Source organism: Ictidomys tridecemlineatus, chromosome 11, assembly GCF_052094955.1.
Source record: "Ictidomys tridecemlineatus isolate mIctTri1 chromosome 11, mIctTri1.hap1, whole genome shotgun sequence".
NCBI classification, from domain to species: Eukaryota; Metazoa; Chordata; class Mammalia; order Rodentia; family Sciuridae; genus Ictidomys; species Ictidomys tridecemlineatus.
Genome location: NC_135487.1, coordinates 106,125,750 through 106,142,937, shown reverse-complemented (window position 1 = coordinate 106,142,937; position 17,188 = coordinate 106,125,750). Strand labels below are relative to the sequence as shown.

General features: G+C 45.7%; 1 long non-coding RNA gene across 2 annotated transcripts; it reads left to right on the top strand.

Moving 5' to 3' along the window:
• The first annotated feature begins 4,689 nt into the window (after window positions 1-4,689).
• LOC144368264 (uncharacterized) lies at window positions 4,690-13,124 on the top strand. 2 transcript variants are annotated; one of them, XR_013428065.1, is made up of 4 exons: window positions 4,690-4,852; window positions 10,652-10,729; window positions 12,207-12,386; window positions 12,700-13,124. It is a non-coding gene; the product is annotated as an uncharacterized LOC144368264 (long non-coding RNA). The 2 variants fall into 2 exon arrangements; XR_013428064.1 differs by lacking the exon at window positions 4,690-4,852 and adding an exon at window positions 5,586-8,156.
• The last annotated feature ends 4,064 nt before the right edge of the window (window positions 13,125-17,188 follow it).

The window sequence follows — 17,188 nt, the reverse complement described above, 5'->3', positions numbered from 1 at the left end:
ACGGCCCCTTGGTGATCTCTCTCTTTTCACCCTTTCTCCCTACCACACATTCTCCACACAGCAGCGAGCGTGAACTTTACAGAATGTAAATCAGATCATGTTAATCGCCTGATTAAAACCCTGCAATATTAGCCCCGGAATGCAAGGATATCTATCTCAGTCTGTAAAGCAACACATTAACAGATCAGAGGAGAAAAAAATCCATGAGCATCCAGCTGAGTACAAGACGGTATTCAATAAAACTCAAATCTTATTCACGGCAAAAACTAGAATGAAGAAAACTTCTTTAACCTGATAAAAGTGATTAAAATGCAGCTTTTAAAAAAGAGCCAAAATAAAAAGTACTGGGGACTGGTGTTTGGGATTGCAATGTTAAATTGAGTGGGCATGGTAGGCCACATTAAGAAGGTAAAAGATTATCAGGTGTGGTGGGGCACGACGTAATCCCAGCGACTCCACAAGCTGAGGCAGAAGGATTGCAAGTTCGAGGTCCAGCCTCAGCAATTTAGCAAGGCCCTAAGCGACTTGGAGAGATCCTGTCTCAAAATAAAAAATAAAAAGGACGGTGGTAAAGCAATAAAGTGCCCCTGGGTTCAATCCCCCAGGACCAAAAAGAAGGAAAAATTAAAATGAGATATGGGAAAATGGGAAGAGATTGAAGGATAGGGAATAAGTCAGAGGTACATAGAGAGCTTTTAATTTCACCAGGAAAAGAACGGTTTAAAAAAAAAAAAAAAAGTGGATGAGTAGGATTGGTTGGATGCCCATCAGTTGGATGCAGTGGGGACCGGCTGAGCTAGGACACAAGTGGGGAGGTGGCGGGAGGACATGGGTGCAGCCTCACCAAGGCCAGGGAAACTTCGGAATGCTATGGCTGAGCAGGGGAGAAGGGGAGGGCATTGAGGATGTCTTACTGGTCACTGCCCAGGTGGCTTGGAAAGGGTGGTACATGACCAGGACATGAGAAAAGGAGAGGCGCAGGGGTGAGGGGCTGGAGCTGGGACCCTGAGCTCGGTCTGGGACAAGTTGCTTTTCAGGTACTGGTTGATGTTCAATAGCAAAAAGGAAAGAGATGAAAGTGTGGGTCGCTCCAGTGTCTCTGTAACACTCAGACTGGTTCTTGAAGGTTGCCACCTTTCTGGTCAAACACCAAGGGCAGTAACTCACCATCAAGTTGAAATCATTCCACTGCGCCATCTTGGTGCTAGGGGCTGCCCAGAAGCCTGAATCCATGTTCAGAACCTCCGGAAATCCCTGCTGCTGGCGGAGACCCCCAGCCCAGGCCAACTGCACAGACAACTCTAAGACGGTGAGAGCTAGAAAGGACCTCAGCCATCTGATCCGTTGGTGAGCAACAACCCTTCTTTTTAATAAACTTTACATTTTAAAATGGACTTAGATTTATAGAAAAGTTAGAGTCAGGGCAGAGCTCCCATGTCCCTTATACCCAGCTTCCCCCTATTATTAACATCTTACATTAGTGTATTTGTCACAATTAATGAACCAGTATTGATATATTATTATCAACTCATGTCCATACATTTAGATATCATGTCTCCTTGGGCTCCTCTAGATCATACCAATTTTTCAAACTTCCTTTGTTCTGATCTTGACAGTTTTGAGAAGTGCTGGTCAAGTATTTTGCAGAATATTTCTCAATTGAAGTTTATCTGATGTCCTCCCCCTCTTCCTCCTCCTTTTTTTTTTTTTTTTTTTAAGTAGCTGGCTCCCTTTCCTGCAAACAGAAGATGGAACAGCTTTAGTTAAGCCTTAGGTGAGGCAAGAAATAACCTCCAGGCATCTCTCTGGAACACTACAGGGCCTGAGAAACAAAGTTCAGAACAATCCCTCATTTATAGACCAGGAAGCTGCTCTCCCCGCCCCCACTCGCCTTTTCTGGTCAGGATTTTCCTCCATCGCCCACCCACTTCAGTTGCACTCACCTCCTTCCCACATGAATTCCCTGTCCCACGGGGTCTTCATACTGACAACCTCTCTTATGGTTCTGACCTCCAGCCACCCCCTTCCGTGTACATGCTTGAATTTCTCATGGCCACATAAATGCATTTACATTCAGGTTCTATGGCTCAGCCAGAGGGTCAGTGGGTCAAGGACTACTTTGAGAAGTTAACCAGAAAAATACACAAAGTCTCGTTTCACCATTTCAAGGGCTCATGAACCGCCCCCACCCCACCCCACCCCCGGAATAAAACATGGACCCCAGGAGGAATCCTGAGACAGGACAGTGCATGGAATCCACACATTCTATGTGAAATTAGAGGCAACAAGTGAGCAGGTACACCCGAATACTGAGGTTTGTTGTGGCCCAGGCTCTGGTGTCCACAGACCTAGGCCAATCCTGCCTTGACCTCTTACTAAGACGGTCTTCCTGGTGGGTGCTCTGTGCTTCCCCGTTGCACTTTGTAAAAATGAGGATAATATCACACCTAGAGGTTGTGCTGAACCTGGTCCCTTCAGTGTCTGGCCAAGCTCACTAGCTGTGGGTATTATTGCTGCTATTATTGTTATAACTGTTGTCATTGTGATCATTAATATTATCAGACATGGGCAACCTGCTGTGCTTCCTATTTCCTGTGTCGTTCTGACTCACCAGCAAACCAAGGGTGGGAAGACACTCAGACCTAACATTTTTCTGGGATCCATATTTTATGAGGCGCTGACCAAAGGGGAACATTCCTAAGTCAACTGAGGAAGCAGCTCAAAACTCAAAATGAGGGGCTGGGGATGTGCGGCCCGGGTTCGATCCTCAGCACCACATACCAACAAAGATGTTGTGTCTGCCGAAAACTAAAAAATAAATATTAAAAATTTCTCTCTCTCTCTCTCTCTCATCTCTCTCTCTCTCTTAAAAAAAAAAATCTCTAAAAAAAAAAAAAAAAACTCAAAATGACCTTAAGATGGGGGGGTGCTTGGGCCTCACCTGGGTGGCCTTGGCTGGAGAGAGGTGCTCTGAGGAAAGGTCTCAGCATGTCCTTCCACAGGGCAGTGTTTTTCAAACTGCCCATTAGTGGAAATTGAAATCAATTTAGTGGGTTGTGACTGGAACTTTTAGAAAAAAGGAAAAAAAAAAAAAAGAAATAGACTAGAATAGAAAATATCAGAGGGCATCACTTGTAGAAAGTGTCGTATTGCTTCAGGAAATTTATTTTGCTCCTGTGTGTGTACACGGGTGTGCGCGCTGAATCATGCTGTAAAGAGTCTCCCCGTGGTGGGGAGGACAGGAACGTCTGTGAGCCACACTCTACAGGGTGTGGGAGGGAGGTTTGTTACCAAGCCCACCCCAGGCCTCGACAGAGCGGGGGCGGGGGGCTTCTGACAGGAATCGGGTGAGGACCAGGGTCAGAACTGTGAGTGGAAGGCACTAGAACCTTCCTGACTCCACCCCAGGCCCCCACCTGCACCTCGAGTTCTTTGGGGGTCCTTTTCTGGCTCCTTTTAAGGATTAGCAGTTTACAGAATAAACACCAACTGCTCAAAGGGGGGCAGATGCCTGTCTGGCGGTGGCAGCAGGGATGGGTGGCCCCACCCTATAGTGGGTGCTGTGAGAGCCGGAGAGGGGCCCAGTGGGGGACACTGAGCTCAGAATGAGCAAGTCATTTTTGAGGTTACTGGTGGGTGTTCAGTGACAAAAGGGGGGGAGGGTGAAAATGTGTGTCACATCTAAGGCTCTAAAAAACTTAGACTTTAAAAAGCCCCAAGGGCTAGAGTGGGAGGTGGCAGCAAAAGGGCTGCTTGGGCTTGAGAAGAGGCCATTTAGGTGGTGGGGGGAGAGGGGGTACTGGGGGTAGGACCCAGGTGCACTTTACCACAGAGCCACATCCCCAGCCCTTTTTCGTATTTTTATCTAGAGACAAGGTCTCACTGAGTTGCTTAGTGCCTTGCTAAGTTGCTGAGGCTGGCTTTGAACTTGCAATTCTCCTGCCTCAGCCTCCCAAGAGAAGAGGCCATTTGATCCCCAGCACCTGTCCCCTTACCTTCCACGGCTTCTCCGTCCCTCAAAGCACAGTCCAATCCCCTTGACCTGGCTCTCAGGACCCTTCATCTTCCTGGCCCTGGGCAGCTCTTCAACCTCATCACCTTCCAAGGCAACCCAGAGTCTAGCCACCCTGAAAGCCTGAGTTCCCAGACCACCACCATGCCAGCCTCTCTTCTGGGCTCCAATGGTCTGCACAGACTTCTCTCTCCTTGGAACACTGGCAGCCCTTATCCTCCAGGTCTCATCCCAACCATCACTTCCTACCTGCCAACACCAGGAGCTTGTCTCTCTGGGGCGCCTCAGAAGCACTTGCATGAGTAACTGCCTGCTCCTACTAAGGCTGAGCTCCTGTGGCAGGAGCTGGAGTAGCTGAGGGCTGTGTTCTCACTGCCTACCAAAGGTCTGATTTGATTTTTTTTTTTCCCCAATGCTGTTGATAGAACCAGGTCCTTCCACCCACTAGGCAAGCACCCTACCACTGAGCTACATCCCAAGCCCCCGATTTATTTTTTAGTGAATGCATCAGTACAAAAGGGTGAGCATTCTCCTGAGGTCAAGTCATTCCAGGAGTGTGAAACATGGGGCAGTTGGCGAGGGAGCAGTACCTGGCAGAGACCAGGATTTGTAGGTCCGTAGATGATCTGAGTCAGAATCAACAGCATCAGAAGCCCGTGCTGCCCGGTGGCAGATGGGTGGGTGGGGCCGAGACTGTGCTGCAGAACAGGTTGCAGCTGCTCCCTCAACTTTTACTGCCCTGGCTCTGCGTGGGTTGCGGGGGCCCAGCTCCTGTCCCCAGGGCACCTTAAAGGAACTTCAGGACCTCTGACTCCAAGTTCAAAGATGGGAAAGCACAAGGTGTGTTTGGGGCGTGGGAAAGAGAACAGAGTGACTGGGGCAGTGTCTCCCAGAGCCAGAGAGACAAGAGGCAGAGGGGGTAGGGGACCCAGGCAGCAGTTTATATATATATATTTAGAATTATTGCTTATTTTATGTGGTGCTGGGAATCAAACCCAATGCCTCCCATGCGTGAGGCAAGCGCTCTACCACTGAGCTACAACTCCAGCCCCCCAGGGAACAGTTTTATTCAAGGTAATGGAAGACCACTAGAGGTAAGATGGACTCTAACCACCGTATAATTGTGTGCCAATTTAGGAAGAACACCATCGCTTTCATCGGATTCTCAAAAATGCCGTGACTATAAGCAGACTCGGTGCTAGAGCTTGGGAGCAGGTTTGGAGACGATTGCGCTGGCAACAGGGTGTGTGGTAGAATGGAGTTTCACTGGTGTTCCTGGTGGAAAACATGTTCCATGGCAAGAGAGTGTGTAAATATTTGAAATGTGACATTTGGGTGTTTAATGAGACTGCCTGTCTCTCTGTATACGAGTTAGAAATTTTCACTTTTAATTGAGGTAGACCCCAACTAAACATATGTCTGCAGGTTCCTGGGGAACTGGCTGTTAGCTGCGAGGTCTCCTGACTCCAGCAGGGACTTTATTTATTTATTTATTTATTTTTTGGTTGCTTAGCCCGCTGCTGGCTTTGACTCAGCCTGGGCCTCCCCATCCAAGGTCCTGCTCCTCATCTCATTCCAGGTTTCGAGGGGCTGCTGGGTCATTGATTTATTCATTACACAAATATTTTCTTGAAGGCTGACTGCATGCTAGGCATTGTGGTAGGTGGCTGGGAAAGCCTGCTCTTTGACCTCAAATAAATCACATGCAGCAGGGGACAGGCTTGGGGAGTTAGGCAATGACAGCGTGTGACTGAGGGAGCTAGCCCAGGTCACCTGTGTCAGCACTGGGGTGCAGCGGGGGCAAGGCAAGTCTCATCTTGTTTCTATGCCTCAATGCCTCCCAGCCCTTATGACTTTGACTCTCCCCAGCTATGCAGATGAGTCTCATTTCAGGCCTCTGTTCAGAGTTTAAAAACAACCACTGTTAGCTTTGGGTGTTTTTTCCTTTCCCTTGCAGTTCAAGGAGATGGAGGGGAAAAGGCAGGAGTTGGCCCAAGGAGAAGCTCAAGGACTTCCCCAAGGGCAGTCCAGAGGGTGACATGGGGCCGGGGCCGGCTGTCCTTCCCCTGCCTGTCTCTTCATGCTCTGCCCTAAAACCATGACTGCAGAAAGGATACTTGGTGTGTCAGTACTTGCCTGAACGGTTGGAAGTAAGTAGGGGGAACTGTGACATGGGTGAGAAACCAATAAATTGGAGGTGAAAAAGAGAGGAGAGATTTTAAGGAATCAGCTCATACGATTGTGTAGGCTGACAAATCCCAAATCTGCAGGGTAGGCTGACAAGCCAAGGCCCAGGGAAGTGTTCAATTAGTCTACTGGCAGCCCTTCCCCAAGAGAGAGGGAATTCTGCCAGGAGACTGACTTTGGACCCAGTTGAGTTGATTGGATGAGGCCCACCCACATTATGGAGGGCAAATTGCTTTACTCAAAGTCTACCGATTTACATCTTAATCCTGTCCAAAAAATGCCTTCCCAGATCTATCTAGAATAATATGTAACCAAATATCTACATACTGTGACCCAGCCAAGTGGACACATATAATTAACCATCACAGGCTTAACTCTAGTTCTCTAAGTTCCCCATTATGGGGCAAGGCTGATGTAGGGAGGAGAGACAGAGACAGAGGTATGAAGGTCACACACAGGTACCTTACCCTAAGGACGTTAACCTGCCTCACTTCTTTCCCTGTGCTTCTTGCTGAAATGGATTTAACAAAGCGTGTTATCCAAATGTCTCATTTGATCTGTGAGTCTTTCTCTTCCGTGACCCCTGGAGTGAATTATCTGGCAGTTTACTTGGGGGGTATAACGGCATAAGATGATTTGCTACACTTTAATGCCCAATGACCTGGCATTAGTTTTGCAATGGTGCCTTTCTGCATGCCAGGCCACTTCCTTCTTATCATCCATGGGCAGTGGCAACGAAGATGAAATCCCTCTACCCCTTCACTGAGCCCAGAGGTTTCCGGATTCTACTTAAAACAGCTTTCCATAAATATGTGTGTGGTGTGGGGACAGGAGGCCTGGAAGGAAGGAGGCAGCCAGCTCTGTTCTGCAGTCATTGTTTATTCGGCAGGACAGGAGCTGAAAAGAACAGAAAGCAAGCAGAAGTCTGCAGGTCCATCTCCTGCAGGATCCAGGACCTCAGGCCATCACGCAGGTCACCACCAGGTTGGAAGGGAGTCTTTGTTCTCTTGATTATACAGGATGTGAACAGGAGTGGGCAGTGGCACAGCTGGGCTCCTTACAAACAGGAACCCATTTGTTGTTGAATCCCCAGCACGTGTATCCTGCCTCGCCTGCTCCAGTTCTCTGGGAGTTTGCTGGGCTGCAGAGTAGTTGGAGAGAAAGCCTGCAGACTGGCCAGTGAGAGATTCATTCCTAGCTCCCCATGTTGGAAATGCAAATGCAGCCTTCCCTAGAAGCCCTATGATACAGGATGCCTGTGGCCTTTCGGGTGGCAGTACCTCTCCAAAGGAGTTAAGTAGACTTTTATCAACAGCTCTGGGGACATTACAAGCATATATAACATTATTTTCCTTTGAGAAATGCATTACTAATTTCACATAATCCACTTTCAGAACCCACTTATCTATAAATTGAGATCTGCCTATACACACCCTCCCCATTCCACACAGCGCCTAAATTCAAACAAGTCTACATACTGGTGGGTAGATGGAGACGGGGTCGGATTCCACCTCTGTCCTGTCTCCCGCCCGATATGCCTGCAGTGATTTGGCACTCTGTCCTGCACCTGTAGCTTAGATGCCATAGAGCCTCAGGCAGAAAATGTTCCTGGTTTTTCACACTCCTCCATGTACACTCTCAGCCCCCAGGAAGATGTGAATGCAAGAAATAGAGCAATTGCCTGTCTTAGGAAAGATGCATTTGGCTTGCAACCTTTCCCTGGGATGTGGGAGGGGTCGGTTGCAGAGGGCTGGTAAAGGATGTGTACAGCTGTGACTCTTCACCCTCAGAAGGGGTGGCCAAGACATTTCTATCGTCTTCCTCCCTTCCTCTTTAGCTCTTCTGCCTGACAACCCTCCAGTCTTGCTGGTAGGGGAGGGGCTTCTGAATGAGGTCAACACAGCAGAGACTCAGTTTCCTGGAGACAAAGCATCTGAATGAACGGAACACGCTAAATGTGAGCTGCTGAGATTCCTATAGCACTGGCCTATGTAATCTGTTTTTCTTTTCATCTGTTATGTAAACATTTTTAAGAGTAGCCTGGGAAATGGATTTTGGAGAATATTTTTCAGTCTCACAAATCAGATCAGCAGTTTTCAAGTGGGGTTAGTTTGGGCCCCAAAGGGGACCTTTGGTAATGTTTGGAGACATTTTAGATTTGCATGACTGGGGAAAGAAGAAACCAGAGATGCTGCTAAAAAATTCTTCAGTACAGAGGGTCGCCCCTCCCTAAAAAGAATTATAGGGCCAGGTTGAAGAACCCTAAGTTAAATGGAATTATCTAGTCTGTCACCATTATGGGATTATCTAGGAAAACAAACACCCAGTAACCATTAGCAAACCTCATATTTGCATCATTAAAATGTCGATGAGGGCAAAAACATTTCCTCTGAATCTTATTCTTTACCACAGGTTTACTCTACAGCTTTTAATATTATGATTTAAGAATTGTTAGCTTTTCCTTGAAGTGTGATTTCTAACTGTTATTTTTCACAAATAAGTCAAGATTTATTACTCTAGGTAAGTAATTGTTGAGGGAACTACAAAATGTATTGAGATGAGATGGCTGCCTTGTTTACCAATTAGCTGCAGCAGATTGTACTTTCTGAAAATGACCGCATCCCACACGCTCTTCCTATAATGTGACTTTGGCCTTCATTTCATCCAATTGAATCTGGGAGTGTTTATGGCCACGGTGCAAGTTACACTACGTGACCTCTAAGGCTAGGTCATAAGAGGAGTACAACTTGCTCTCGGTGCTCTTGGAACCTGGTCACCATATTGTGAGGAAGCACAAGCAGCCACATGTGTGGATGTTCTGGCCTACAGGCCCCGTGCAGGTCCCAGTGGACAGCCAATATTAATCAACAGACATGTGAGTGAACAAGTCTTCAGGAAGCTTCTGCCCTCTCCCATTGAGTCACCCATTGTCTTTGAGTCTTTCCAACAATACCTTGTGGAGAAGAGACAAGCTGTCCACACCATGCCTTTCCAAATTCCTGACCTGCAGAATCCACAAGTATAATAAAATTGTTGTTGTAAGTCACAAAGAGTAATTGTCATGTCGTGCAAGATAAACATGGAATAGTAATACTCCCTCAAATATATTTAAAAGAATATATTGTGCAATAAAACTTCTAAAACACATATTGTGGACTCTCAGGAAAGCTAGTAGGTGGTCAAAACTCAAATTCTAAATGTGTCAATGTCAAAGATCTGCCAAAATAGTCAATAAGTGGCAAACATACTATCACTGTCCTATCCTGTACCTAAGGTGGACATCACTAATTAATAGCAGAAGTCTTTCTTCAGGAGGAGGGATCCAACCTTAAAATCCTTCTCAGCAGCTGGGTATGGTGGCACATACCTATGATCCCAGCAACTCAGCAGGATGAGGTAGGAGGATCTTAAGTTCAAGTGCAGCCTGAGCAACTTAGTTTTAGAGCAACAAAGTTTTAGAGTAATTGTCATGTCTGAAAATGAAAAATAAAAAGGGCTAGGGGTGGGCTGGGGTTGTGACTCAGTGGCAGAGCACTTACCTGGCATGTGTGAGGCACTGGGTTCTAGTCACAGCACCACATATAAATAAAGAAAAAAAAGGTCCATCAACAACTAAAAACATTTTTTAAAAGGGGGGGGGCTGGGAATGTGTCTCAGTGATAAAGCACCTGACTCAATCCCTAGTATGCCCCCACAAACACCAAAAAAAAAAAAAAATCTTCTCAGCAAAGAACATCAATAGCCCAGTGACTGGGGCTGGCACGCAATTTGAAACCTCTTTGCCATCCCAGTATCCTCTGTGGGGGTTGTGGCTGGTTTTCACTGGCTTATCCCCAGACCGAAGGATTTGACTATTGTTTAATCAGGTGCACACGACAGATATATGGCTTTGCAGTATGTTGTTTGCGAAAATTCTGTTATATTAGCTTAGTGGATGAATGTGGTGGTGGCATGTTTTTATCATGTTTTTTTTTTTTGAGAATTTGGCCATAAAACAATAGCAATCTGTTGATACTGAGAGCCACTTTTATTAAAAACAAATAAACCCAAATCCCTGGTAAGTCAGAAAAAAATGCTTATACCCTTTAAAAAAAAAAAAAAAGGGGGGGGAAATCTAAAACAAAACAAAAAATGTTAATACGATGAGACGGACCCCGGTGTCTAGCCAGTGGTGGGAGATGGCCAACTGACAGGCTAGTTCCGAAGTGGTTTTAGCCTGATGGGGTGAGCGCGTGGGTAAGGGCCACAGGTACACATTTGATTTTGATGTTTGTTCAATGCACATTATTACAACAGGTCTTGTGAAGAGCACCAAGTGAATATGCCCTCTCTTTTTCAGTTTTCTGTTTGTGAATTTGATGTCTTCACCTACAACTGACAGCTAAATTTCTCTCTCTCTCTCATCTACCAGAGATTCTGGGAAGCCTAAAGTTGTTTATTTTTTTTTTAAAGGAATGTAATAATGGTTATTTGAAGAAAATGACGAAGGTGATTGAATTCCTGGGCAGATAAGCAGACCACATGACTCAGGTACTTTTTAAGCCAAGATTTCAAAGATTCTGGTGATAACACCATTAACTTTACTCTTTCATGGTGGCTTTTTTTAAAAAATATTTTTTATTAGTTATTGATGGACCTTTATTTACTTATTTGCTTATATGTGGTGCTGAGAATCAAACCCAGTGCCTCACACATGCTGGGCGAGCACTCTACCACCAAGCCATAACCCCAGGCTCACGGTGGCTTTTTGAACTTTGAGTCAAGTCACCTGCAGAAGCAGCTGGTGGTCAAAAGTATCTGTCTACATATTAATATACTAATGGAAAAGTTCCAGTGACTGAAATTCCCTAGTTGTCAATTTGAGAACATTTTAAAAATTGTAATTTAAGCCAAGGCAATGACCCTGGGAATGTTTTTGAAGTAAGTAAAAATTCTTCTAGAAAACTATGTGACTCCTTGGGTAATCCGATAAACTGATTCAAAGATGAGTGATTCTTGTAATTTCTTTCCTCCTAAGAGCTAACGTCCCATAGGAGGAAAAATGAGAACCCTATAAATTAAAATGGATTTAAATATTTCGTTTTCCTAGAAGACTACGTAACAACTAAACATGGTAAACAAGGTAAAACGTCTCCAGACGTTACGTTCTCACAGCTCGGTGAGATACATATTTCTTGTGTCCATTTTCCTGATGTGGAAATGGAAACGTGGGCATGTCAAAAGATTGCTCAAGGCCCCAGGATTCAGACCCACATCAACTTGACAGCCTGCTGCGCCTCTCCACTCCTGTTTTCTATCTTGGTTTTGACAGATTTAATAAGATGATCCTTCCTGGGCAGCTCTAAGGAGCAAGGGCATTTTGCCACCCTGGTTCCTTATGGCCAACATTAAAAACAGAACACATGTTGATGACTGTGGCTATTCTGGAACACTTAGCAAATGACTTACTTTGGAAAGCGGAGGGTTTACTCATTTAAACGCTAATTTTTAAACTATGCATGAAAATTTTTCTTAAGTGTATTATGTAATGCCTTGTCTTCTTAAGCTGGATATTCTAAGCATCATTTAGCCCTTAGCCTTTCCTTATATACTCAAGGTTCACCAGTGTGAGCATTAGCTATAGTTAACGAGGCTGTAAGACAGCAATGCCCCGGAGGACGGTTGAAGTACATGGGGCTGTTTTTAACCTACCTTTTAAGTGGTCCCAGACTACCATGCTATTTGAGTTCTTGTGTCTGCTTTTCATAGATTTTCTGCCATGCTGTCAACCTCTTGGTTATTGACTCTCGATGCTATTAGTATCTGTCTCTATTAGTCCTTCTTTGTCCTCTTGATTTTGCTATTTATAAAGCATGGTGGACATGAAACTCAGATATTAGGCATATTTTGACTGAGGAAGGAGTCAATTGAATGGCTGGGGGGATTTTTTTTTTTTTTTTTTGAGTAGAGAACATGAATTTTAGTGAATAGAATTTATAACATCTATTTTAACTTTCCGATTCTCTAGGTCAATGAAGAGAGAGCTAGTGAAGATACTAGACAACACATCCATTGGTGCCCTCCTGCTCATAGCCTCTGCTTCTTGGGTGGCCGTGTTTTACCCTATTTAGCCACCATCCCCTGCATCACACACACCACTTTCCAATGGATGAAGGCAGCACCTGACCCAAGGCCAGACAGGCCACAGGTCGGCCAATGCCCACGGTGCAAAGATGAGCTGTGCTTAGCCAATCCTGACCCTGGGGAATCCTAATTAGAAAACAAGGCAAGGTGGCGGAAGTGGTATTTGAAACAGAATATTTGAAGTAGAATTGTGTCCCTCGAGGCAGGGGGAGGGGGGAGCGTTGAAGCCACAGAATCGGGAAGAAAGCCAATTGGAAGAAAGAGAAGGAAACAAATGCATGGAGAGAGGCAGAGACAGAGAGATGAGAGAATGGTGAGATTCTGGCCATCTGTATCTTTATTCTGAACACTTCTTCTTCTTTTTTTTTTTTTTTTAGGCATCTTGAATGTGTCTCTGTGACTCCCGCACAGAAGAAGCCAACTGTAAAAATTAATTTGAGAACTTGAGCTGTTAGTGTAACTTCCTAAATTATATCTGGACCCTCTGCAAGCAGGAAAAAAAAAAACACACACACACACAAATAATGTAACAAGACCAGAAAAATAACAGAACCGACCATGAAAGACACTTAAAGTCAGAATTAATACAAAAGACAAGTGTTTACGAGGAGAAAAACAATAACTCATGTTATGCCAAAATGTCGGACCAGCATCCTATTATTATATCTGGAATGATAAATCCATCAACACAGAGGCAGAGATTAAGAATCTCCAAGATGAAAATGTAAAAACAATCAGAAGAAAGCCCTCGAGTCCTCCTTAGGTTCTTTTTCAATTAAGCAATTACAACTTGCATACAACACCTGGGTACCTGTGTGTGGGCTTGTGTGGGTGTGTGGATGTGTGTACATGCAAGTGTGTGGCCGCCTACCAGGGGAGCCGAGGTCCTGCTGCAGCCTGCGTAAAGAGGCACAGCCAGACAGGTGCTCCCCTGGGAGCTCTGCTGGGAAGAAAACAGACTAGAGAAAGACAGCTACAGAAACGAGCCCAACAAGAGGCCAAGACTCACTTTCTACTCATGGTTGATGTCCCTGGAGAATGTGGTGCACTCGATGTGGTGCAATGGAGATCCTCGGGACATGGTTCTCACACCATTACCAAGATGTCCTTGGGGCAGAAACTGGTGGACAAACATCTTCCCTCTGCAGCACAAGTTACTAAAACTCTCTTGCCTCCCGGGGTCTCTCAGTGATTGTCCTGACCTCCCTGATGAGGTTGGGGAATGGAAGGAGGGCAATACTTCCAAGGGAGCAGCGTTGCTAGAACAGAGAGGCAGAGGCCAGGCTGAAAGGAAGCCACATTGTCACTGGCAGTGGAAGAGAATGGATCAAGTCAGAAGGGGCCTGCAAGATGATAAACAAACATGAGAAGCAAAGCCGATGCCTAGGAGAGGTGAGAACGACACTCCAGAATGTTAGGCATCCAGGGCTGAATCCATCAGCTGAGTACTTGGAACATAGCTGCGCTCATCTGCAGGCGCTGAGGCCAGGGTGGGCTGAAACCCCGGAAGGCCCAGACACCATCCTCTCTGCTGGGGACAGGTGGTGTTTTAGTCAGCATTTTCATTGCTGTGAGTAAGAGGACCCAATCAGAACAACTGTAAAGGAGGAAAGGTTTATTTAGGGGCTTATGGTTTCAGAGTTCTTAGACCATAGAAAGTCAGCTCCATTCCTCAGGGCTCGAGGTGAGGCAGAACATCATGGCGGAAGAGTGAGGTGGAGGGAAACAGCTCACTTGACCATCAGAAAGCAGAGAGAGATTCTACTTGCCAGGTACAAAATATATACCCCATAGCCGCCACCCCTCAATGAACCACTTCCTCCAGCCACACCCTACCTGCCTCCAGTTACCACTCGGTTAATCTCATCAGGGATCAATTCACTGATTAGGTTAAGGCTATATCCCAATCACTTCTCCTCCAAACCTTCTTGCATTGTCTCACACGTGAGCTTTTGGGAGACACCTCACACCCAAGCCATAACAGGTAGTTAAGGGAAAGAGAAGGGGAAGGAGAGAGAGGGGGGGGGAGATGGGGAGAGGTGGGGGACAAAGATGGGCAGAGACACAGGGGAGAGAGGGAGAGATCATTTAAGAGTACAACTAGACTCGAGAAAATAGGGCCCAAGCAGTTAACATCTTCCCCCGGAAAATTTCCTTCCTTCCTATAACAAAAATCACCACCGAAACCCAAAAGTAATGGAGGTGATTTCCCCCATGAAGCAAATAAGAGGGTTTCCCTGAGATGGTGATTAACAAGCCAGCAACCTTTTATCCAGATTCTGAAGACTAAATTTGCATTGCTCCTAGTGGCTTCACTAATTCCCCCTTGCAGGCTGGGACAGCAGATTGTGTGAAACTGAACCTGGCACAGCGTGAGCTGGAGAAGGCAGTGCCACCTACTACCTGTCTCTGGGGGCCCTGAGAGGCCTGCTTTCTAGAGGACTGCTCAGTGTTTGAGGTAAACAAGGATGAGGCCCAGAAGGGAGGAGACCAAGGGAAACCCTGGCCTGGCCCACCCTGAAGTGCAAGAGGACAGAGGCGTGTAGGGCCTTCCAGAGACACCAAACACTGTACTCAGTGCTGGGCTCTTGGGCAGCAACCCAGCTGGCCACACCCTCCTTCATGAAGCATCTCCTTCTTGGGATCTGGATCCAGGGATGGTACCCTTACCTGGATTGTCTCCTCTGCCTTCCCTCTCGGCTGCTCATTCTTTTTTTTTTTTTTTCTTTATCCAATTTTTTTTTAATTGGTGCATTGTAGTGGTACATCATGATGGGTTCTGTTGTCACCTATTTATACATACACACAATATAAAAATCTAATTTTCCAAGGGAACCCCAGCACTTCACCCCCCACCTCCCCTTCTCTCATCCCTGGTCCCTTTCCTCTACTGGTTTCCTTTGCTCTCATGAGATCTGCGCCCACTTTTCTTTTCCATTTTCCTCTCTAGATTCCACATAGGAGAGAAAACATAGCCCCCCAAAAAACTAAAGGCCGAATGTCTTCTCTCATTAGCGATCTATGATGATCGATGATGCGGGAGGTGGGGGCATGAGAAGAATGGAGGAACTTTGGATTGGGTGAAGGGGAGGGTGGGGAGGGGCTAGGGGAACAAAGGGGTTAGGGGTTAGAGGGGTAGGAAAGATGGTGGAATGAGACGGACATCATTACAAAGAAAAGAAAAGAAAGGAAAACATATGACCCTTGGCCTTCTGGTTTGGCTTATTTCGCTTAACATAATGATCTCTAGTTCCATTCATTTTCCTGCAAATGACATAATTTCATTTTTCTTTATGGCTAAATAAAACTCCATTGTGTATAGACACCACATTTTCTTTATCCATTAATGCATAGATGGACATCTAGGCTGGTTCCATAGTTTGGCTATTGTGAATTGTGCTGCAATAAACGTGGGTGTGCATGTATCACTGTAGTATGACTTTAACTCTTTAGAATAAATACCAAGGAGTGGTATAGCTTGGTCATAGGGTGGTTCCATGTCTAATCTTTTGAGGAATTCCTGAGACCTCTACCTTGTGGGTTTTTTGTTTGTTTGTTTGTTTTTGAGACAGGGTCTCACTATGTTGATCTTTCTGGTCTCAAACTCCTAGGCTCAAGCAATCCTCCTGCCTCAGCCTCCCAAGTAGCTGAGACAACAGGTGCATGCCACCTTGCCCAGCATTTCTTTTTTCCTAAAGGAAAATTTCAAACATTTATAAAAGTCGAGAAAACAGTACACTAAAGCCTTTTGTGTCCATCAAGGTTCAAAAAGGAAGTCAGAGCTCCATCCCCTTTCCTGCTCCCTCAGGCAATTTTTAAGTGAATAGAATGTAGGCCCTTCAGTGTGCATTTCTAAGGACTCCCTCTTCAAAGTAATTGCCTCACTTCCATCAATCACACTCCCCCAAACAAGTCCTCGGTAGCATCAGATACCTCATTTGTGTGCACCATTCACCAAGTATCCAATAATTACCCTTTAAAAAATGTTCTGTCTGACTCAGGATCCAAATGATGTTGATACATAGCTATTGCTTCATATCTCTCTTAATTGTTTTTTCATTTACAATTTGCCCACCACGTCTTTTTCTTGCAATTTTTCTGTTGAAGAGACTAGATAGTTTAGCCTACATAATGTCTCACAATCTGGATTTTGTTCATGACATCTGTGGTTGCTTTAGCATGATCCTCTGTCCCTCCTATTTCCTGTACATGGTAATGAGATCTGGAGGCTCCATCGGGTTCAAGTTCCACTTTTTGGTGACACTTCATGGTGGCACTGGAAGTACCATAGGGTTGAGCCTTTTTATTATGATAGAAACCACTAATGATCATTGCCTGACAGTTACTTCCATTAATTTAGCAGGGAATTGCAAAGTGGTGGTGCCATTCCTCATTGTTTTCCCTAACTGTGATATTTCTGCAAATGGTGACTTTTTTTCATCAGCTATATGGTGACTTAAGTATCCAGTTCATACCGAAAATCAGTCTGCCTGGTTTGCCCCAGCACCACTGCCCGATAGCTGTGTGGCTACGAGCAAGCCATCTAATCTGTCTGAGCTCATTTTCCATTTATACGATGAGAACGGTCCTACCACCTAACACAGACGAGTTGTAACCTGGGGATAATGCATGTCAAGTTTCTGACACGTAAGCATTTCACGGATTAAGCTGCTGTCCTTGTTTTCCCTGCTACGGTGAGGATTTCCCAACCAGCACCTGGCGAACACACCACAAGGATACTGAGCAGGGGCAGAGTTCCACCTCTTGTCATTACTGCAGGAGGTGTCAAGGTCATCAGAGCCTGGGCAGCCTCGGCTCCCCCAGGGAAGAGCACCAGCCGGCAGGAAGGATTCAAGGGCACTCTCC